Source organism: Chrysochloris asiatica, unplaced genomic scaffold (assembly GCF_000296735.1).
Source record: "Chrysochloris asiatica unplaced genomic scaffold, ChrAsi1.0 scaffold00006, whole genome shotgun sequence".
Lineage (NCBI taxonomy): Eukaryota > Metazoa > Chordata > Mammalia > Afrosoricida > Chrysochloridae > Chrysochloris > Chrysochloris asiatica.
In genome coordinates, this window is record NW_006408524.1 from 31411833 (window position 1) to 31436989 (window position 25157).

The 25157-nt window shown below is 40.9% G+C and overlaps 1 pseudogene; it reads left to right on the plus strand.

Moving 5' to 3' along the window:
- The window catches only part of LOC102841254, a 125500-nt pseudogene that overhangs the window by 25506 nt on the left and 74837 nt on the right, over positions 1-25157 (plus strand).

Genomic DNA, 25157 nt, shown 5'->3' on the forward strand with positions numbered 1-25157 from the left:
GTGGCATAGCTTCCAGTATCACTGCAATTCACAAGCCACACAGTATGGGAAAGTGACAGACTTGGTGTCACATGGAGGATAAATTTGTGTAGTTACACTTTTCTAGCAAGTGGCAGTGAAGTATCTTAAGTAAAGGATGAAGTTGTTGTTGTTAAGTGCCACTGAGTTGGTTCCATCCCATAGTAACCCTGTATAGGGTTTCTGAGGAGCAGCTGGTGAGCTTGAACTGCTGAAGTTGTGGTTCAAACCAACTTTGCAGTCCAGTGCATTAACCCACAGCACCACCGTGACTCCAAGGATGCTCTAGGAACTACATTTTATTATCTCTGATTATTTCTTTTTGGTAAATTGGAAAACAAGAGTAGAATATTTGCAGCATCTCCATAAAAGTGTGGATTCTACTTGACCACCTCTTGAATCTGGGCAGGAGTCCCTGTGTGGTGCAAACGGTTAACATGCTTAGCTGCTAACTGTCAGGTTGTCAGTTTGAATCTAGCCAGAGGAACTTCAGAAAAATCAGTCATGGAAAACCCTAGGGAGCTCAACTCTACTTTGACAAATCTGGGGTTGCGATGAGTTCGGATCATCTTGATGGCATCTGGGTTTTGGGTTTAGAATTGAGGCTAGATTGTGACTTTGTGTGACCAACAAAATATTGTGAATGGCGAACCTTAAGGTCAGCAGTTCGAAACTACCAGCGGTTCCGCGGAAGAAAGATGAGACTTTCTGCTCCCGAAAAGATTTACAGCCTCGGAAACCCTGTACAGGGTCACTATGGGTTGGAACCGACTTCACGGCACTTAACAACAACAACAGTGTCATCCAAGTTTAAGTGTTCTTGCTGCCTTTGCTTTTGTCTTTTGGAAAACTTGTGTTACCCTATAAAGATGGTCAGTGTAACCTACTGGGTGGTGAGAGGCCCCAAGAAGGGAACCTCAGCTCACAGACAACCTGACTGTCTGATACAGAGGGAGCAGCCTCCATCCCTGCTTTCCTAGCGAAGCCCAGCTTACCAGCTGAATGCAACGGACTGAGTGAACTCTGGTGAGTCCTGTAGATAACAGCTCAACCACCCTAAAGGGTCACGGACATGAAGAGATCACTGTTTCCAAAAACAGCTACTCAGACTCAGAACTGTTTGATAGACACCAAAACATCCATGATGCAAAGGGTTAAAAGAGAAAAAAATTTTTGTTTTTAAAGTTAAGGCAATATAACGATCTCTCTATACTATTTAAAGAATTGGTTAATGTAAAAAGTTTTTTGATTCAAAAATTTTAATTTAGTCTAAAAGTCTATGACCAAATTAGAAACTCTAGAGGACATATTGACCCTCCATGATTTCCAAACTCACATATTTTCATAGCTAGAGATAACCGAGAAAGCCACGAACTAAATGCATGGCTACAAATTCTGAGTTCTAAGAATTGATTTTATAATCTACTATTTATAAGCAGTGTGTAGAAACATTTTAAGTGTCTACATATTTTGTAGTAGATTTGATAGTGTGTTAAAAATAATATAAATCCCCACTATTAGAAAGGATAATATGATTTCAGAAATATGAATCTCTATTTAAGAAAGGATTCAGTTTCTAATTAAATGGAAACTATGAAACAATCTCTGTGGATCTAAAATCACTTTGTTTTGTTTTGTTTTTTTCCAATTACTGTGTTGTAAATCCCTTCTCTGTGTTGGCAAGGAAACTTGTCAAATTGTTTTACTACAGAGCCTGTCTTTACCCACCTAAATTGTAGACCTTTATATTTTTATTGCTGTCAAAGTTTGTAAAATATGTTTTAGATAATTGTGGGAAATCATAAAACCTGCCTGGGGTAGGAAATAGTAATAGTTCACAAATTATACTTACTGTTAATCAGTTCAGACATAACTGAACTGCAAATGAACTTCTGACTCCTATTTTTTCCTGTTTCATGCTAAGCCTTTAACAGTTATGGTTTCATCTATTGGAAACAACAGGCTTTCTTTTGTCTTTTCCCTGCAGTCGTAACAAATATAAGCCTTTCTGATAGTTTCAAAATCTTACACATAATATAAGCATTGCTTATTATTCTGAGAATAGTAGTCATATAATGCTACCTGTAAATATTCTAATACCTGCATGACATTACCAAAGATGATGTCTTTTATTGAATTACAGTGTATAACCAGTCTTGGTAGTTCTGTTGTTGGTAAGCACCACTGAGTTGGCTCTGACTCATAGTGACCCTATGCACAATAGAACAAAACGCTGCCTGGGCCTGGGCCATCCTTACAATTGTTTGAGCCCATTGTTTTTGCCACTGTGTCAATCCATCTCGTTGGTGGTTTTCCTCTTTTTCACTGACCCTCTTTTATCAAGTATGATGGCCTTTTCCAGGGACCGGGCCCTCCTTATAAGATGTCCAAAGTATGATACTCTTATTAAAAATGAACAAGTAATCCATGACATGTCTTTTATTATCTTCTAAGAGCTATAGCTCTGGTAGTGTAGTGGTTACGATTCGGGCTGCAAACCACAAGGTCAGCTGCTCGAAACTACCAGCTGTTGCACAGGAGAAAGATGAGGCTTTCTGCTCCCATAAAGATTTACAGCCTTTGTACAGGGTCGCTATGAGTTGGAACTGACTGCATGGCACTTAACAACAAGAGCCTATTTGGACACCTGGTGTGGTGCTGTAGAATCAGCACTGGGCTGTGAACCACAAGGTCAGAGTTCAAATCTACCAGCCGCTCCTCAGAAACCCTATACAGACAGGGTCTTTATGAGTCAGGACCAACTCAGTGGCACTTAACAACAGTAAGAACAAGAGGCTACGCATGGGAAATCTTCTGTTTGGATACATATGTTGTTGTTGTGTGCCATCAAGTCATTTCTGATTCATGGCGACCCTGTATAGGTTTTCTGAAATGCGGCTGGTGGGTTTGAACTACTGACGGTGAAGTTGGCAGTCCGGTGCTTATTCTAGTGTGCCACATCAGGACTCCTCTGGATATCTACCTGTAATTTGGGGCAAGTACTCAGAGGCACCAGAGGCATCTCAGAAGAAATGCCTGGCAATCTACTTGAAAAAACAACATCTGTTGAAAACCCAATGGAGCACATTTCTACTCTGACACACATGGAGTCACCATGGATCAAAATCAACTGGATGTTAACTATCAGTAACATTTTTATAGCTACTCCTGACTCTGCTACTCTGTTGCTTTAGTTGAGTTTCATGATATTTTTACTCTTTTGCAAACCTGGATATGAAGGTCAACTGTTTTTCTCCAAAGTCCCCTGTGTGAAGCAGATTTTATAGAAAATTTTGGAGCAGTTAACAGAAAACAACTTAAAGTTATATACAAGATTTATTGTTGTGGTGGTTAGGTGCCATTGAGTTGGTACCAACTCATAGTAACGCTATGCACAGCAGAACGAAACACTGCCCAGTCCTAGGCCAACCTCACAATATTTGCCACGCTTGAACCCATTGATGCTGCCACTTTGCCAGTCCATCTCGCTGGGGGTCTTCCTCTTTTTCACTGACCCTCCACTTACCAAACATGATATCCCTCTCCTGTGACTGGTACCTCCTGACAATATGTCCAAAGTATGAGAAACGAAGTATGGCCACCCTGGCTCCCAAGGGGCACTCTGGCTGCACTTCTTCCAACACAGATCTGTTTGTTCTTTTGGCAGCCCATGGCACTTTCAATATTCTCCGCCAACACTATAGCTCCAAAGCATCAGTTCTTCCACAGTCTTCCTTATTCACTGTCCAGCTTTCGCATGCATATGAGGTTATTGAAAATACCATGGCTTGGGTCAGGCGTACCTTAGTCCTCAAGCTGACATCTTTGCTCTTCAACACTTTATAAAGTTCCTGTGCAGCAGATTTGCCTAATGCAGTATGTCGTTGGATTTCTTGACTGCTGCTTCTATGAGTGTTGATGGTTGATCTGAGCAAAATGAAGTCTTTGACAACTTCAATCTTTTCTCCATTGATACAGATGTTGTTTATTGGTCCAGTGGTGAGAACCAAGAACAAGATAGCCTTGTTCTTTTATTTAATGGTAAAATATTAATTTATTTTAAAGAGGCAATGCATACTGTTGGTAACACATTAAAAATATGCAAAAGCCAAAAATGTTGAAATTCTTCCTCTTGTCCACCCCATTCTCTAGCTACCAGTTTTCCTACCCTAGAGACAACTGCTGTTTTTCATTTCTTGTGTACCCTTCCAGAGCCAGTCTACAAATCTAAACACGTATGTGAATATATTCTTATCTTTTAAACAAGAACAAGAGATTAATCTGCAACTTTTCACTAGTCTGTCTTGGAGATCACATATAATCATACAGAACTATCTCAATGCATGTTATTCCTTGTTTGGGTGTACTGGGATTTATTTAACCAGTCTTCTTTTGATGAGCATTGAAGTTGCTGACAATCTTCTGTTATCTCAAATAATGCTAGAATGTATATCTTTGTATACATGCATTTGTCACTTAAGCCAGGACATGTATGGGATATATTCCTAGAATAGAAAGTAATGAATCAAAGGATTTAGGCATTTAACAATTTTTTTTTATAGATATTGTGAAATTGTGCTATATATTTTAATACTGTTATTGTTGAGTGCTGTCAAGTCAGTTCCAACTCATAGTGACCCTGTATAGGGGTTTCTGAGGTCTCATCTTTCTCCCACAAAGTAGATGGTGGGTTTGAACTGCAGACCTTGTAGTTAACTATTCAGTGCTTATTCTATAGCACCACCAGCCCCCCTATATATTTTAACATAGATGAGATCATATTATAAAAACAGTTTTGATTCTTGATTTTTTTCATTTAATTGTTTTTTTTACTATCCTTTTCCCAATTATTTAAAACTGTTTATACACATTATTTTCAATAGCTATGAAATACTTACTCATAGGAGAGATTATTTTAGTTACCCAGTGCTTCTAAACGTGGGCAGTTGATTTTCTCACATTCTGGATGCTAAATGTCCAAATCAAGATTTAGAGGCTTTGCTAATTCCTTTGGTGAGCTTCCCTCCTACTTTCTTGCATCAGTTATTGGATGTCCTTGACATTCTTTGGTATCTGTCTTTCCCATGTGTGTTCTTTTTATAACTCAGCAGTGATTATGTTTAGGCTTTGTATCCATCCTACTCTATTATTGCCCTATCTCTTCCACCCCAACAGTTCTGCTGGTGTCCCAACTGTTCACAGGATGGTGTCTGTCTGGCCTCTGAAGACAACAGATGTTCTGTTGGCCCCATTCATTTTCTCTGCTCTGGAGTCCTATATTTTATGACTATCCCCTTTGATGGACTTTTAGATCGTTTGCTCAGACACTAGAGATTTTCATGGGCTTATCCACACAACACTTCACATCTCAGTTAGGCTGCCAAAGTCCTGTCTCCCCTTCACTTGCTTCCTCATCTCCTTCTTCACAAAAAGGCCCTTTGGAGCTCCAAAGCCTTCCCTCCATACTATGCACAGCTATTAATTTCTCCTGCCCCTTCTCCCAAATCCAGCATCCAGCTCCCCTATGCATAAAGCCATTGCCGTTGAGAAGATTCCCAGGCATACTGACCCTATAGCATAGAGCTAAAACCATCCAAGATGTCCACTGAACTAAAGAATCTTCTATTTCTTCTTTTGTAACCACCACCACCAGAACTTCCTCTCTGTCTACCACAGTTGTGATTTTTAATAGAAAGTTTTCTTCCCTCTGAATTTAACAATGTGGATGATGGTGAAGTTGTGTAAAGAATTTAGACTAGAAAAAGGTTTTCAAAAGGTGCCCTGGTGGTGCAGTGGTTAAGTGCTGAACAGCTAACCAAAAAAGTCATTGGTTTGAACCCAGCAGCCATTCCTCAGGAGGAAGATTTGGCAGTATGCTTCCATAAAGATTTCAGCCCTGGAAACCCTGTGGGGCACTTCGACTCGGCCCTACAGGTTCATTGTGAGTGGGAATTGAATCCACAGGGTTTGGTTTTCTTGTTTTAAGGTTTACAAACTCTTCTAATGGTTTTCTGTTAGGTTTCACTCTGGGTTTAGCTTGGCAAAGAGGTTTGGAAACTGTTCTTCCCTTTTAAGAGATGATTTTTTGCTTTTTATTTTTTAACCCGCTCGAACCTTAGAGGGTGTTGAAGAGAAGATAAAGAAGGTTCCTCCTGTGCCAGAGACCCTGAAGAAAAAACGAAGGAATTTGGCAGAACTAAAGATCAAGTGCCTGAGAAAGAAGTTTACCCAAAGATGCTTCAAAAAGCAAGGAGGAAGCTTATCTGTGAAAAAGTCAAGCGCTGTCACAAGGAATACAGGCAGATGTACAGAGCTGAGATTCGAATGGTTAGGATTGCAAGAAAAGCAGGCAACTTCTATGTACCTGGTGAGCCCAAGCTGGCATTTGCTATCAGGATCAGAGGTAACAATGGTGTGAGCCCAAAGGTTTGAAAGTGGTTGCAGTTTCTTTGCCTTCGCCAGATCTTCAATGGCACCTTTGTTAAGCTCAACAAGGCTTCAGTTAACATGCTGAGGATTGTGGAACCATCTATTGCATGAGGGTACCCAAACCTGAAGGCACTCTGGTAGCGTAGTGGTTACAAATTGGGCTGCTAACCTCAGGGTCAGCAGTTCGAAACTCCCGACAACCCAAACCTGAAGTCAGTGAATGAACTGGTCTACAAGCATTGTTGTTGTTATGTGCCGTGGAGTCGGTTCTGACTCATAGCGACCCTGTACAGGGTTTCCGAGGCTGTAAATCTTTACGGGAACAGAAAGCCTCATCTTTCTCCCATTGAACAGCTAGGAGTTTTGAACTGCTGACCTTGTGGTTCACAGCCCAATTTGTAACCACTGTGCTACCAGAGCTCCTTGGTCTACAAGCATGGATATGGCAAAATCAGTAGTAAGTAAATTGCCCTGACAGATAACACATTGATTGCACGTTCTCTTGGTAAATATGGGATCATCTGCATGGAGGATCTGATTCATGAGATCTACACCATTGGGAAATGTTTCAAAGAAGCAAATAACTTCCTGTGGCCCTTCAAATTATCTTTTCCTCATGGTGGAATGAAGAAAAAGACCACCCGTTTTGTAGAAGGTGGAGATGTTGGCAACAGGGAAGACCAGATCAACAGGCTTATTAGAAGGATGAACTACGGTAGCTACCAAGATTATTTTTGTAATCTGGTCAGCTGATAAAACAGTGAATGTTCTCAAATTGAAATTGTTGTATTGACAATTTTTTGTTAACCTGTCCTTTCCCCCCTTTAATTATTATGATAAATCTTGGTGTGTAATAAAATTTAGCCAACCCCCTCCCCCCAAACAAACAAACAAAAACCAGAGACTATTTTTTAAATCTGGTCATACTTTTCTTGTTACATTTACCATAACAGCTTTCCTTTCCTTTTTCTTCTTACTCTTCTATTGAACTTACAGTTTCTAGGTATGTGGGGTTAATGCTTAATGTACAGTTTAATATATATGTTGCTGTGTTTTTGAGTCAGTTCTAATTCATGTTACCTTATGCACATCAGAAACAAACACTGCCTAGTCTTCAGCCATCTTCACAGTGGAGTCCATTGTTGTCACCGTGCCAATTCATCTCATTGGGGTTTTCGTCCTTTTCACTTACCCTCCACTTTCCTAAGTATGATGTTCTTTTCTAGGGACTGGTCCTTCCTGGTAATATGTCTGAAGTATGAGAGACAAAGTCATGTCATCCTGGCTCCTAAGGAGCAGTCTGGATGTACTTCTTCCAACACGGATTTGTTTGTTCTTCTGGCTGTCCAAGGTACTTCTGGTATTCTTCTCCAACACCATAACTTAGATACATCAATTCTTCTACAGTCGTCTTTACTCACTGTGCAACCTTCACATGCATATGAAGCAATTGAAAATACCTTGGCTTAGATTGGGCATACCTTAGGTTTCAAACTGCTATCTTTGCTTCTAAACACTTTAAAGAAATCTTGTGCAACATATTTGCCTAATGCAATATATCTTTTGATTTCTTGACTGCTGGTTTCATAAGAGTTGATGGTGGATCCAGGCAAAATGAAATCTTTGACAATTTCCGTCTTTTCCCCATTTATCTTGATATTACTTATTGGTCCAGTTGTGAGGATTTTTGTTTTCTTTACATTGAGGTACAACCCATATTGAAGGCTGTGGTATTTTAAGTCCTCTTCACTTTCAGCAAGCAAGGTTGTATCATTCCAGGTTGTTAATAATAATTCCTCCAACCCTGATGCCATGTTCTTCTTCAGATAATCCAGACTCTCAGATTATTTGCCCAACAAACAGATTGGATAAGTATAGTGAAAGAATACAACCCTGGAACACACCTTTCCTGATTTTAAAGCATTCAGTGCCCCTTTGTTCTGTTTGAATAACTGCCTCTTGATCTATGTATGTACAAGTTCCTCATGAGCACAGTTAAGTGTTCTGGAATACCCATTCTTTGCATTGCTATTCATAGCTTGTCATGATCCACACAGTTGAAAGCTTTTGCATAGGCAATAAAGCACAGGTAATCATCCTTCTGATATTCTCTGCTTTCAGCCAAGTTCCATCTGACATTAGCAATGATATCCCTTGTTCCAATGCCTTCAGTGCACCTTGGATTTCATCTTTCAGTAAACTTGGCTCTTGATCTTGTGCTATCTTTTGAAATGTTGAACATCAACCATTTCCTTTTGGTACAGTGACTCTGTGTACATCTTCTTTTGATGCTTTCTGCATCATTCAATATTTTGCCCATAGAATATTTCAATATTGGAAGTCAAGACTTGAATTTTTTCTTCAGTTCTTTCAGCGTGAGAAATGTTTAGTATATTTTTCCTGGGTGATTTGCAAATTCCAGGTCTTTGCACATCTCAACAAAAGTAAATACTTATGTGCAAATATCCTCCATTAAGCCTTTATATATGTGTGGGTATACTCTCACGCTCCGTCCCATACCATTCAGTCTGTGTGTCTATTCATATATCTATGTTACTGCGGACTGTCAATCAAGTAAAGCGATTGTTGGGTCATATGGTGTTTCTATTTCCAACTTTTTCAGGAAGTGTCATAGCCTATGCTTTTTTTGCTAAGAGTTTTATAGTTTGACATTTGGATCATTGAAATGAGGGGATAATGGGGCTTCATTGATACACCAATTGTTAACCCACTTGCGAAATTTAGAAAAGCATTGGAAAATTACTGTAACTAAACATGCCTGAATGAAACTTACTTGTAACGCAAGTATTTCTACAGGAAATATCTTTTTTAAAAGTCAGCAAAGGAAATATTTTCTTTATTGAAATAGATATAGATAGGTATATCACAGAAAGATCACAAACTGGACAAATATAATAATCCTGTTATTCTCGAGCCTTTTGTCATGGATTGGATAGTGTCCCCCCTTCCAAAAAATGTGTCAGCTTGGCTGGCCTTGATTTTCTGCCTTGGCAGTTATGATCCCTCATGTGATCTGATGTGATAAATCCTTAGTCCCAGCACAACCCTGACCAGTTAGATAGAAGGGAGAGTCCCAGCGTGTGGCATGATGTTTCCTTTTACAATAGACAAAAGGATAGAGAAGTAAGGAGAGAAGAGGGACCCCACTACTACCATGGAAGAAGAGTCAGGAGCCGAGCGCATCCTTTGGACCTGGCTTCCCTGCACTGTGTAGCTCTAGATTCAGGGGAAGATTGGTGCCCAATGGATAGAGATCTCCAAGGAATGCTGGTCCTACAGATGCTGAGAGAAAACAAGGGCCTTTCCCCAGAGCCCACACAGAGAAAGGCTTTCCCAGAGTGGGAACTCTGAACCTGAATGCCCAGCCTCCTAAACTCTGAAAGAATACAGTTTTTTCTTAAAGGCCACTTGGGGTATTTTTGTTATATAGCAGCACTAGATAACTAAAACAGATTTCTTTTAAAAATTGTTTTAAAAATTAGAAGATTTCATACAAGAATCCAGATTTCTGGTTTTTGTCATAACATCATATGTGCTGCTAAGAATCAGAGTTGACTGATATTTGCCTATTTTGGCAGAAAACAAGCTTTTTTTCCCCAGCCAGTTTTCCCCCACATCACGTATCTCCTGTAGAAATGTGACTTTCTAACCCCTTGTTTTGGATGGCAACACTATTAAATATACTTATTGAAAAAAGAAAAAGTAACCCAAACTTAAAATGTATTCAGTTGTATTATTTTGTTCCTCTCAGTTCACCGCTGTCAACATTTGGCTTCTGTTTATATCTAGCCATGTGTCAGTTTCTGTCTTTTATAATCTATAACCCAGTGTCACTGAGTGATTCAGACTCTTAGGAATTACCTCATCAGGCTTATAAGGCTGTAATCCTTGATGGAAGTAGACTGCTGTATTTTTCTCCTTCAGGGGAGCTGTGGATTCCAACCACTGAGGCTTTGGTTAGCAGTTGAGTGATTTCACAACTGTGCTACCACGGCTCCTATGCTGTAATTTATATCTATGTATTAATTGCCATCTATGGAGCCCTGGGGTGGCACTGTGGGCTAATGCGTCAGACTAAAAAGCTGTTTGAACTGCAAGGTCGGTAGTTCAAGCTCTCCAGCTGCTCTTCAGAAACCCTATACAGGGTCGCTATGGGTCGGAACCAACTTGACGGCACTTAACAACAACATATTCATATAGTTTTCTGCCTTGCAATCTAAAACACCCCAAACCTGTTGCCATGGAATTGGTTCCAAGTCATGGTGACCCCATGTACTACAGAGTAGAACTGAGCTCCGTCGAGTTTTCTTGACTGGTGTGGCATTGTAGGATAAGCACTGGACACAAGGTTGGTTTGAACCACAAGGTCGGTGCCTATACAGTAGAACTGACTCGACAGCAGTTAACAACAACAACAAATCTTTACTGAAGCGGATTGCTAGACCCTGCTTTCATGGCACCACTGAGTGGGTTTGAACCACTAAACTTTCGGCTCATAGGTAAGAAGAGCAAACCATTTGTATCACCCAGGGGCCTTCATTGTTACAGACTTGCTTTTTCCTTCTCTTTATTTGTAGAATACAATTAGTTTTATTTTCTTCATGTAGTTTGAAAGGGTTATTGTTCTATACCAGTATTTAGTACATTTTTTTTCTAGATAATAAATATTTCTGACTTTGTGCATCACATGGTCTCTATGCAAATGCTCAATTTGGCTATTGTTGTTGTTGTTAAGCACCATCAAGTAGATTCCCATAGCGATCCTGTATAGGGTTTCCGAGGAGCAGCTGGTGAGCTTGAACTGCCGACCTTGCTGTTCAAACAACTTTGCAGTCTGGCGCATTAACCCACAGCACCACACCAGGACTCCACCAATTTGGCTATAGCAAGTACCCAAAACCCTCAAAAAGCAGTTTTTCATTCAGCAATTTCTACATAAATTGTTCAGTGACGTTTACTACGTTTTTCACAGTGTATAAGCACCCTCCTTATTTTTGGTTCTGATTGTTCCATTTCCACAGGGTTTCCACTGGCTGATTCTTTGAAAGGATATCTCCGGCCCTTTATTCCAAGGTGCTTTCGGTGGTCTCAAACTGCTAACCTTCACGTTAGTAGCTGAGCAGTTAACCTTTTGCATCTCCCAGGGGGTGGTTGTTGCTAAATTCCATCAAGTTGATCCCGACTCTTAGCGACCCTGTACCGGGTTTTGAAGGAGAGGCTAGTGGGTTTGAACTGCCAACCTAGGGTGTTGTTGTTGTTAAGTACCGTCGAGTTGGTTCTGACCCATAGCGACCCTGTACAGGGTTTCCAAGGCTATAAATCTTTACTGGAGCAGAAAGCCTCATCTTTCTCCTGCAGGAGCAGAAAGCCTCATCTTTCTCCTGCGGAGCGGCTGGTAGTTTTGAACTACTGACCTTAAGGTTCACAGCCCGATTTGTAACCACTATGCTACCAGAGCTCCTTGCCAACCTAGGGTAGTGTGTATTAATTAGTGTTGAAGATGAATAGAAAAAAACTAAAGAGTGAGGTTGCTCAAGGAAGCAGCAGCATAAAGCCCTGAAAGATGCAGACCTGTTTGAAATTAGCCTCAAGGTCACAGGCCAACCTTTGGCATTAGATACTTAAAGAACTGTCGGGTCATAGCCACAATCAGTTTAACAGGGAATGTTCTTGCCCTCTAGCAGCTTTGCCTTTCAATCAATGATGTTGGTACATTGAAAATGAAAACAGATCAGCCAATTAGCTATACAGAGAAACAAAACAAAGCTTAGTTTAATGCTCCAGAGCAGGATCTTTCAATCTGGTGGAAATGAGGGGTGAGAAGAAAGAATTGCCTCATTTCCAAGAAACCCAGAGAGCTTAACAAGTAAGGAGACCTCCCAGAAGGAAATGTCCCAGGAGATGTTAGGGTGATGAGTTTCATATTTCAATGCTCTTAGCAAGGAGGAGAGGGAAAGAGACCCTGTACAGGATATCTCCGGCCCTTTATTCCAAGGTGAGATAGTTTCCTTCTCAATGAACGGGCCCCTACCTCCTGACACCGTGTGAGGCTCTGCAGAGAACGAGCAACTCCCCCGTGCCTCCTCCACTCTTTGTTTACATTCTATCCATACAACCTTCAGGGATCCACATAAACAGTGTCATGGCAGCACATTTGCTGTTGTTTTCACGGAGAGGAAGTGTTGACAAGAGCTACCTAGCTGTGAATGTAAACACCATGCTGACAGCAGTAATGCTAGCGGGTTAGCAGGTACTGCTGTTCACCACTGGCAGATGTTTAACCTTGACACCGATAGTAATTAAACAGAACCACAGAAACCAAGGCCTCCCCAGGAAGTAATTAATAATTTGGTGGGGAAGATGTTATATGCAAATTCCCCCAGAAACCTTTTCAGAGTGACATTTCTGTCTTCCACCTAATGGACGGAACTAGGGAATCATTTTTAACAAAGCCCTGTGGTGTAGGTGGGAACAAATGGTAATTAGGCAAATGAAAAAATTGTTGCATGTATATCAATTAATTTCTGGTCATAGAATACACAGCGATTGGAACCACCTTGGTGGTACTGGGAAGGATCCATCTCAACAGCGATGTTTACCCAGATCATCCCTCCCTTTCCTTCCGAGTCCCATCCCCATTAGTGGGCTTTGCCCCCACTTCATTCACTTGAGTTGCTTCACCACAGTGTATTTATGTTTACATCTAGGTATCAATATACACATCCCATGCAGTCTTCTGAGTTTTAAAAGCAAAAAAAAAAAAAACAACAAAAAACCCCCAAACTTTAGCTGGCTGAAAATGATGTAAAAGTGCACATATCTAGCATCAATTGCTCTTTCTGGGCACAACAGTGATAACATTCATTTCCTCTCCCACTGAGGCAAAGAAAATAGCATCAGGCAGCTGTGAAAGAATAGTAGGCACTAGTTGGGGACTTCCCCACAGAGTAAATTGTTTGGGGAAGGCACATGATTCAGTATAATTGTCCCAAGTTAGGTCCCCCTACTGTGGGTTTATGTGGGACTGAGTCATCCCACCAAGAAAAAAGCCTAACAGGAAATGGAGTTAAATAATCGGCCTCTCAGTTCTTGGTGTTTACACAGATTGTGAGGCGTTAACCCCCCTCAAGGCGTTAGTTGTATCACTGTAGAGCTGTCTAAATTTGCACGCTAAAATTTTATGGAAGAAGAACAAAGTAATTTCTTTTCCTGTATAGGACACCAGCAGGAAAAGAATAAATAAAAGCAAAGTGTAGGCCTCCACTATAATTTATCCCTGATGGTTTCTTCATCTTTGACTGAAGGTCCAGAATGCTAAATCTTCATTCACGAAGCATTTAGTTTTCCACAGAAACTATTATCCATTTTTTTACCTCTGGCAAAACTGACCATGAAAGACATGAAGGTTTTCTAAGCAAGAAGGCCACTTGGGAGGGAGCAGTGATGAGCTGTTGGGCTCTCGAGGGCAAGCTGGTGTTTTCCTGGCAGGCCAGTACTCACTGAGGAGAGTCAAAAACACCAAGGAAACAGCTTGGGGTGGGGCGGAGATGGACACAAAGCAGAACATATCAGCAACACAAGGTGAATTTCTGTTTTTCTATTCCTGTCCTAGGTGGTTTGAGTCAGGAAACTGTATGGACCATGAGCAAAAGAATATAAACAGTCATCTTTAACACTCATGGTAAATCCATGTTCCTACCCTCCTCCCCAAATCAAAGCCCCAAATTCTGCAAAATGCTCAGGTTCAATTTGGGATGCTTTTTATAGATAAGTGATTTGTCTATAAATTGAAGTCTTTCTTTTTCTCTACCTTTATAATGTCCCCTAGAGTCCTGGTGTGGTGCTGTAGGATTACTAACCACAAAGTCAGAGGCATAAACACACCAGCTGCTCCTCAGAAACCCTATACAGGGTCAACTTGATGGCATTTAATAGCTACAACAGCAGCATAATTTCCCCCATCTGTGGAATTCACTATAACATCATCCTATGTTAGACACTGTTGTTTCTGGACAACTATAAGGTCTTCAAAAGTGGGTAGGTGGTTATGTGCCGTGGAGTTGGTTCTGACTCATAGCAACCCTGTACAGGGTTTCCAAGGCTATAAATCTTTATGGGAGCAGAAAGCCTCATCTTTTTCCCGTGGAACACTGGTAGTTTCGAACTGCTGACCTTGAGGTTCGCAGCACGATTCGTAGCCACTACGCTCAGAATTTTCTTTCTTTTTGTACCACTTCCTGAGACTCATGGAATCTAGTACTGAACTGAGAATAACAGTATAGATATGCCTCCAAACACACCTCCAATTGGATAATCTCAAAATATAGCCACAGTGCTCAAAACAGCCTGGTACTGGTACAACAAAAGATACATAGATCAATGGAACAGAATTGAGAACCCAGAAGTAAATCCATCCACATATGATATTTGACAAAGGCTGTAACATTTTAAATGGGGATAAAATAATCTCTTCAACAAATGATGCTAGCAAAACTGAAAATCCATTTGCAGAAGAATGAAATAAGACCCATAACTCACACCACGTCCAAAAGCAAACTCAACATAAAACCTATCTATCTATTGTTGCCACTGTGTCAATTCATCTTACTGGGTATCTTCCTCTTTTTCATTGACCATCCACTTTACTAAGCATGACGTCCTTTTCCAAGGACTGATCCCATCTGACAACATGTCCAAACAACAAGAGACAAAATGGAAAAATAGGGACAAACTTAGAGGCTCTTCTACATGGCATAAATACACTGTCAAACATTATTAAAAATACACAAGCAGTAGAAGACAAAGCAGATACCTGGGATCTCCTAAAAGTTAGATAACATGCATCAAGAGATTTTGTCAAAAGAGAGAAAAGGGAGCCCACAGACTGGGACTAATTTCTATGGGTCAGAACCAACTCAACAGCACTTAACAACAACAACAACCAGCACTAGACACCAGTAACACTCCTACATTTCTGACAATCAACAGTGTCTCCACACTGGGAAATGCCACTGAGAGTTTGTAGGAAAATATCATCCCTGATTGAGAACCACTGAGTTGCACATAGATAAATAAACTACATAAGGACTTACTGACTAGCTCTGACTTAGCAAACCCTTCCCCAACTCCTCTAATACCAATGTGTTGTGATTTGTTTAGTCATTGAATACAGTCCTACTTGGTTATGCTGATAATATAGTTAAATATTTTCCACCTTTCTTGTAGCAACCACAACTGGTCTGAGCTTTAGAGATATTTAAAAAAAAAAAAAAAAGTCTGATTAAAAATTCTAAAGCTGTTGGCAAAGGGATAAGAAAATCTTAAATCTGCCACAATGCATGCTTAGTCTTCAAATATAGCTTCTTACGACTCAGGCAAAGAAAGTCCCTAAGCCTAAGTGATTCTCATAGGGAACAACAACAAAATCCAAGCGAACAGTTTCTTAGTTTTTGTGTGTGTGTTGTTTTTTTTTAATTTAAGGTCTTTTAACATTTGCCAAAATACAACACAGGAAAATCATTCAGAGCTGACTTAAAAGTCACACATTTCTCTGGGTCTATATTCTGGGCTCTTCTGTCTATGTCAGGATGAACCAGGAGGAATGGGACCAAATGAATACAGAAAAACCAGCTCAGGATGGAGTCCTAGTGGCACAATGATAAAGTACTCCACTGCTAACCCAGTGGTCAGCGGTTCAAAACCATGAGAGGCTCTACAGGAGACATGACCTGATGATCTCCTCCCATGTAGATTGTTGATGTTGTTGTTAGGTGCCATAGAGTCAGTACTGACTCAAAGCAACCCTATACACAACAGAACAAAACACTGCCAGGTCCTGGGCCAACCTCACAATTGCTGCTATGCCTAAGCCCATCGCTGTCACCATTGTGCCAATCCATCTTGTTGGGGGTTTTCTTTTTTTCTCCGACCCTCCACTTTACCAGACTTTACCTTCTCCAGTGACTGGTCCCTCCTGATAATATGTCTGTAGTATGAGAGTCAAAGTTTGGCCACTCTGGCTGCACTTCTTCCAACACGGATTTGTTTGTTCTTTTGACAGTCCATGGTACTTTCAATATTCTTCTCCAACACTATAGCTCAAATGCATCAATTCTTCTATGGACTTCCTTATTTACTGCCCAACATATGAGGTTATTGAAAATACCATGACTTGGATCAGGCGCACCTAAGTCCCCAAGCTGACATCTTTGCTCTTCAATACTTTGCAGAGGTCTTGTGCAGAAGATTTGCCTAATGAAATACATCGTTTGATTTCTTGACTGTGCTCTATGAGTGTTGGTGGTTGATCTGAGCAAAATGAAGTCTTAGACGACTTCAGTATTTTCTCTATTGATATGGATGTTGTTTATTGGTCCAGTGGTGAGGATTTTTATTTTCTTTACATTGAAATGCAACCCATACCAAAGGTGTGATATTTTGACAGTAAGTATTTTAAGTCCTCTTTAGTTTCAGCAAGTCAAATTGTATCATCTGCATCTCTCAAGATGTTATTGAGTCAGCCTCCATTCCTGATGCCACGTTTTTCTTCATATAACCCAGCTTCTCGGATTATTTGCTCAGCATACAGGCGGAGTAAGTATGGTGAAAGAATACAACCTTCCCTAATTTTAAGCCATTCAGTGTTCTGTTCAAATCACTGCCTTGTTCTGTTCAAATCACTGCCTCTTGGTCTATGTACATGTTCTTCATGAGCATAATTAAGTGTTCTGGAATACTCATACTTTACAATGTTGTCCATAGCTTCTCATGATCCATGCAATCAAAAGCCTTTGCATAGTCATTAAAACACAGATAAACATCTTTCTGGTATTCTCTGCTTTCAGCCAAGATCTATCTGACATCAGTAATGAAATCCCTTGTTCCACATCCTCTTCTGAATGCAGCTTGAATCTCTGGAAGTTTTCTGTCAATGTATGGTTGCGGCCATTTCTATATTACCTTTAGTAAAACTTTACTTGCATGGAATATCAGTGATATTGTCCAATGATTTCTGTATTCCATTAAGTCACCTCTCTTTGGAACAGGCACAAATACGGATCTTTTCCAGTCAGTTGGTCAGGTAGCTGTATTCCAAATTTCTTTTTTTTTTTTAATGTTTTATTGTGAATTACATGATAGTTTACATGGGGGAACTTTAGTTTTACATTCATTCCATCGTATATCATCTCATTGCCATGGTTCCAATCCCCTCCATGCATCATCAACCTATATTCCAAATTTCTTGGCAGAGATGAGTGAGTGCCTCTAGTGCTGCTTCACTTTGTTGAAAGATTTCAATTTGTATTCCATCAATTCCTATTGCCTTGTTCCTTGTCAATAGCTTCAATGCACTGTGGACTTCTTCCTTCAGTACCATTAGCTCTTGATCATAAGCTCCTCCTGAAATGGCTTAACATCAACCATTTCTTTTTGGTACAGTGACACTGTGTATTCCTTCCATTTTCTTTTAATGTTTTCTGCATCATTCAATAATTTGCCCATAGAATTCTTCAATACTGCAAGTCTAGGTTTGAATTTTTTCTTCAGTTCCCTCAGTTTGAGGAATGCTGAGCGTGTCCTTCCCCTTTGGTTTTCTGACTCCAGGCGTTTGCACATTTCATTATAATATTTGACTTGGTCTTCTCGAGCTGACCTTTTCTGTTCAGGACTTGTACTTCCTCATTTCTTCCATTTGCTTTGGCATCTGTATGCTGGAGAGCAAGTTTCAGTGTCTCTTCTGACATCCATTTAGTTTTTTCCTTCTTTCCTGTCTTCTTAATGACCTTTTGATTTTTTTTCCTGTATGAGGTTCTTGATGTCATCCTACAACATTTCTGGTGTTTAATCTTTAGTGTCTAATGCACCAAATCTGTTCTTCAGATAATCTCTAAATTCAGATGGGATATATTCAAGGCCATATTTTGGCTAGTGTGGACTTGTTTAAATTTTCTTCAGCGTCAACCTGAATTTGCATATGATCAATTGATGCTCTTGGCCTTGTTTTGGCTAATGATATGGAGTTTTTCCACTGTCTCTTTCCACAGATGTAGTCAGTTTGATTTCTGTTTATTCCATCTCATGATGTCCATCCATGTGTATAGTCATCTTTTATGTTGTTTAAAAAAGGTATTTTCAATGAACAAGTCATCAGTCTTGCAAAATTCTGTCATGTGATCTCCAGCATCGTCGTTTCTATCGCCAAGGCCATATTTTCCGATTACTGATCATTCCTCTTTGTTTCCAACCTTTGCATTCCAGTCACCAGTAATTATCAATACATCTTGATTGCATGTTTGATCAATTTCAGACTGAAGAAGTTGGTAGACTTCTTCAGTTATATCGTCACTGGCTTTAGTGGTTGGTGCATATATTTGAATAATAATGGTGTTAACTGGATCTCCGTTGTAGGCTTATGGATATTATCCTATCATAGACAGCATGATAGGTCTTAATATGTTCTTTTTGCTGATGAATGTGACACCATTCCTCTTCAATTTGTCATTCCTGACATAGTAATCCATGTGGTTGTCAGATTCAAAATGGCTAATACCAGTCCATTTCAGCTCACTAAAGCCCAGGATAGCAATGTTTATGTGTTCCATTACATTTTGGACAATTTCCAATTGTCTTAGATTCATACTTTGTACATTCCATGTCCCAATTATTAATGGAAGTTTGCAGCTGTTTCTCTTTATTTTTTGAGTCCTGTTAAATACATTTCTCTGCTCATGGGTGGGGTGATGAAGAGGAAATAATATGTGTAAACATAGTGGGACATACAGCAGCAGGCATGTTCAGGAAATGATGACCAGAAGTTGAGTGTTGGGTGAGGCTCTGGCAAGAGGCAAGTCTGAAGACACAGGAAAGAGTCAAAAATACAGGATTTATACACCATGCAAAGAAGTGTCAACTTTGTTGTGAAAGCAATGGTAAGTCAGTAAAGGAAAGGAGAAAAGTCATAAAACACTAATCTTGATTTTAGAAGATGAAGGCTGCATGGTCAAGTGCAGCTCTCAGGGACAGCAAGATCTTACATTTCCATGAAAATGATGTTAACATCATAGGTAGCAATTTCATAGCCAGGACACATTGCACTAAGTGTGTTTTTTACATCAATAAGCATGAAGGTCAGGAAGAAGAGACAGAGGAGGGTGTCCCAGCAGACAGTCATAAGGTCAGGAGAGAGCTCTCCACAAGAGGGCAGTAGAGAACTGGGACAGCTGTAGAAGTCATGGCCAGCTCCCATGAGTGTCCTCTTTTGGGAGGCTGTGACACATGGGAGATAGTCCCATTCTCAGCTTGTGCTATGCTCCTGGTCACATCTGACCAATGCAGGGGTGGTCTCCACACTGCAATTGAGCCTGGAATATGAACATCACCTAAGACACTTGGATGCTGCAGTATTGAACCCTAAACAGTTAGTTCTAGCTGCTTCCAAAAGGACAAAACAAAATAAAACAAAAATGTGAGCACGGAGGATTAACACATTGCAAATGCTTTATTTAGTCCTTGCTTTAAATCGTGGCCTCTTTCCTACTAAGTCTCTGTTACTGCAAGGAACTGGTAGTTCCATAGTAGAATTTTTACCTCCCATGGGGCAGAATTGGTCCCATCTACCACTTGTTGTTGTTGTTGTTGTTGTTGTTGTTCAGTGCCATCCAGTCTGTTCCAACCCATAGCGACCCAAGCGACACTTTCAAGGAGTGTCTGGTGAGCTTGAACCACTGGCCTTGCAGTTCAAACCAACTATGTAGTGCAGCGCATTAACCTGCAGTGCCACACAGGACTCTATATACCTCTTATACATATAACATAACTCGTGCACAGCCACTGACTGTCGGTGAAGGCTCATGTATTCAGCTATGATGCTTAACGGGTTTCGTGGAACTTCCAGACTAAGATGGCTAGAAAGAAAGGCCTGGCTATCTACTAATGAAAATCAGTCAGTGAAAACCGTGTGGAGCACAGCAGTCCAATCTGCAACCCATCATGGAGATGGCGTAGAGCCAGGCGGCGTTGCCTTCAGTTGTGCATGGGGTTACCATGAGTTAGTACACAACGTTACTGGGAAGGGACCAAGCCATGTACAACAATAGCCTCTCAGGGCAGCCCTTGCACCTTGGTAAGCTGCAAGCCAGGTTTCAGTGGGCTAGGACCCCCAGGTAAGAGGCAGGCTTCTGAGTTGTCTTTTGCAGACTCTGGGATCCCCAACCCTCCAGAAAAGGCTATGGTTGGGCAGCCAATGCTGTTCGCTGAGGCAGACCCAATCCAGCTGTCAGCACAGCAACCTGACTCTCTTGCTCATTTCTGTCTTCAACACTTTCCCCTAAGAAGTCTTAGGAAGTGTCACGCTGCTTTTCCGGCCAATTTCTCTGTTACTGTTACTTGGGCAACAAGGAAAGAAAGACATGGAAGAGGACAGAAGAACAAAGGAGAAAATCTAATATGAATTTCTTATAGATGAGTTTTTCTCTTTTACATGTGACCTTAGTACTCATTACAAAATTCTATGTCAGGGAGAAGCCAGAGAGGTTGGGATACCCCAGCATCTTCATGAGTAATTTGTCTGAGTTGTGTGAATTACATTCAAAATCTGCATTTCAGATGCATTCTAGTTTAATATGTATTTCTATGATATGTAGAACCTAATTAAAATTCTTAATGTTTGTTAATGTATCTTAACATACATTTCTATAATGCATAGGACTACTTAATTTAGCATAATTATTAAGATAAACCACATCTAACATTACAAGAAAATTGCAACCTGTCATAAAATAAGAGGGCCCATATTATAGCCAAGCAGTTACCCTGCGAGGTGCCCTGTTAGCAAAGCCAAATAATGCAAATAAATCGTCACTCCCCAATTCAATGCTGCTTTGGTGATTTGATTAATTATTGTGAAGTGAAACAGCTAACAAAGAAGGATAAATAAAAATAACTTCTTGCATCCAAAAAAGGGTGTAAATTTTAACTCCAATGCATGACAGCAAATGTAAGCAAGAATTATAAACAATGGAGCCGGCTGAATGAATTAATATGCATCGGTCTTTGTTGCTAGAAATAGGCTCCTGTATTGTACTAGTACATTATGGTACCATCAACTGCAAATCTGGCTTTTCTTTTTCACTTCTGGGAATTCGGAAACTGTATTCTCATGAGCACTAATGAGGGAATGCCAAGGCAAAGAGGAGCCTAGAATGTGTAACGTGTCCCTGAGTGTTTTTTGCCCTTTTTCCTAGACCCTGCTATTTTTAAAAAGCATTCCCCCACCCATCCCCGCACACATTTCTTAATATGGTCTAGCTAAAACTCTGCAGGCATCTCTGTGTTCTATCCTCTGATTTGTTGCACAGTGAAAGTCTGACACCATCCCTAAAGGCTATTCTGAGCATTTTACCTTTCCACCCCCAAATTCTAGTTGGCCTGTAAGCCTTTATGGGCTTAAGAGCAACCCAAAGCACTAGCACAAACCCAGAATCTCTTAGGCATCTAGTAGGTACCTGGGAAGTGGCAGATGACCTCAATATTGTCCTGTCTGTATATAGCTTTCTTGTTTTCAACACTATGCCTTCAATCCCAATCCTTCCAAGTTCCTGTGAAATCTTCCACCCATGAATTTCCATCTTCTAACAGCTTCTTCAAATGCTCTTTCTTAACTTCTTCCTTTCAGCCTTGAAACATGTTGCAACAAAAACAGCAAACATGAATTGACCTGCTAAAATAAAGTAAAACACAGTGTAACTGCTGTTCTTGCTTGTTTTCATTGTTGTGAAGTGCCGTTGAGTCGGTTCTGACTTGTACTATAGGGTTTCCGAGAAGCAAGCAGCTAGGGGGTTTGAACTGCCACCCTTGTGGTCAGCAGTCCAGCGCTTATCCTACAGTGCCACACCAGGAGTGCACTGTGGTTGTTAGTTGTCATCACATCAGTTCTGACTCATGGAGACCTTATGTATAACAGAACCAAACATTGCCGTGGTCCCTCACTAGCTACGTGACCTTTGATACATTTGAACCTGCAGTTGCCACTCCTGCGTTAGTTCATCTCATTGAGGGTCTCCCTTGTTTTCACTGACCTTTTACTTTACCATCTATGATGCTCTTTTCTAATAATTGGAATTTCTTGTGTCTAAATCATGTTTGGTAAGGTGGAGGGTCAGAGAAAAAGAGGAAGACCCCCCAACGAGATGGATCGGCTAAGTGGCAACATCGATGGACTCAAGTGTGGCAACGGTAGTGAGGTTGGCCCAGGATCAGGCAGTGTTTTGTTCTGCTGTGCATAGGGTCGCTATGACTTCATACTGACTTGATGGCACCTAACTACAACAACAGCAAAAGTAGGCAAGATAAGGTCTCGCCAACCTTCCTTCCAAGGAATATTTTGTTCATATTCCTAGTAACACTTGTTTGTAGTCATTTTTGTTGTTGCTGTTCTGGCAGTCCATGGCATACTGAATGTTCTTTACCAACACCACAATTTAAATTCATCAGCACAGCTCTCAACTACTAGAAAACTGGGCAGACTCATTGTATCAAGCACACACACACACACACATACACACACACACACAAACCCCAATCCCATTACCACTGAGCTGAATCGGACTCATAGCAGCAGCTCTATAGGACAGGACAGAATGGCTCCTAAGTTTCCAAAATTGTAAATCTCTATGGGAACAGACACCCTCATCTTGTTAGAACTGACCTTGTAGTTAGGAGCCCACATGGTACCAGGGCTCTTCCTGACACCACAGAACAGGCCAATTCTTGTTGTTAAATGCCATCAAGTCAGTTCTGACTCATAGTAACCCTGTATAGGGTTTCTGAGGAGTTGTTGGTGGGTTTGAACCACCAACCTTGAGGTTACCAGTCCAATACAGTCCTATAGCACTACACCAGGACTCCTTAGACCAAGTCAACTAGGGTTCAAATATGTATATACCCAGGTCCAAGGAGTTCCTTCATTGAACCATTGAGTCCAGTAGATGCCCTTGCCATGGTAACCCTGAGTCTCTTCCCATCATTTCTTAGCCTGAGCCAGGTTTCAGTCCTGCCCTTCTGAGGCCAGCAAGTAGCTCTCTGTCTTCTCAGCACTCCTTGTGTCTATGGTAACAATTCCCATTTCTTTACGCTTCAGCAAGGAGTACCTCCAATACAAACAGTCTCTCCTTTGCTAATAAGGCTCACCTAGGAGACCTAGTACTGCCCTTTATGGTAAACACTGGACTGCTAAGGGCAAGTTGGAGGTTCAAACCAACCACTCCTCTTCACAGCATCTGAAAGCTTTGATACATGGTTGTGTTAAATGGTCTCCATTCCACAGGTCTGGATGATGCAAAATAATGGGCGTAGAGGGGGAGGTTCAACTCACCCAATTTCTCCTTTCATCTGCTTTCTGATTTCCCTTTTGTTCCTGATCAGTTTCTCTGGGTGATCTACAACTATATCTGCCCTTTGCCCATTGCCCTTGACCAAGTGGTTCTGGCTTTGCCGCCTTCCTTTCACTCTCTAGTGCCCTTGTAGGTGTGCAATTTCCCTGGGTTTTCCTTTGTTCGGGCCCTGGACACCTTTTCCAAATCTGCTCTTGGGCCATCAATCAAATCCTCTCTCCACCCTATAAACACTTCTTGATTTAAAATATCAAGATTTAAAATACTCTCTCTCCATCAAAACTTTCATTCTGATGGCCTTCTAGAGCATGATCTTAGTTAGATGTTTGCATAAAAAGAGAGGTTTTTGTGCTCCATGGTTCAGAAATGGCTGGGCTGTAAATTCTAGCTATTCATATTTAATAGCGTCTGCCTAGTCTGCTAGGTTCAGAGGGCTATGGACTGTAACTTCGCCCAGATTCAAACCGGCTCATCATGGATGCATCAGATTCAGCCGCCCCTCCAAAAGAACAAAGCACCAATGTTTTTCTTTGGCATTCTGTTCAGTGGGCATCTGGTCTTAGTATTGCTAAGTACCCAATTTTACCAAACCAGTCATGTGTCCCCACATCATTCACTAAAGCCAGAAGTACAGTAGGGGTGAGGCTGCTGTAGCCCGCACACACACATACACACACACGCGCACGCGCACACAACTGCTGTGGGAAACCAAACATCTCAGGTTGAGTGTCTTGTTGCCATGAAGGAAGTAGAGAAAGATTACACTAAGGTTTTGAAAAATGCGCAATACTTTTTAATTTCACCTTTTATTTGTTCTACTACCCAATAGCTTTTAAGCAAGTACTTTTCCATTTCCATAAGGAGCTCTGGTAGCATAGTGGTTACGAATCCAGCTGCGAGCCACAAGGTCAGCAGTTCGAAACTACCAGCCGCTCTGAGGGAGAAAGATGAGGCGTTCTGCTCCCATAAAGAGTTACAGCTTCAGAAACCCTGTACAGGGTCACTATGGGTCAAACTGACTCCACGGCACACAGCCACCAGCCACCACCATTCCATTTCCATGTCTTTGACTTTACTTCCTTCATCTTCCTATTGCTGACTTCTAATTTTATAGCATTGTGATCTGAAAAGATGCTTTGTCAGAGTAAAGGTTAAGATCGTTATTGAAGAAGGACACAGAAAGATAAGAGTGGCCCAACAACAGGAAACCTTGTCGGGGCCTCTGACCTGAGTCCAAAGGTATGCTTCCAGAACAGGGTACAGACTAGGTGCTTTTATCCTGTGGAGTGGACTCGGGGG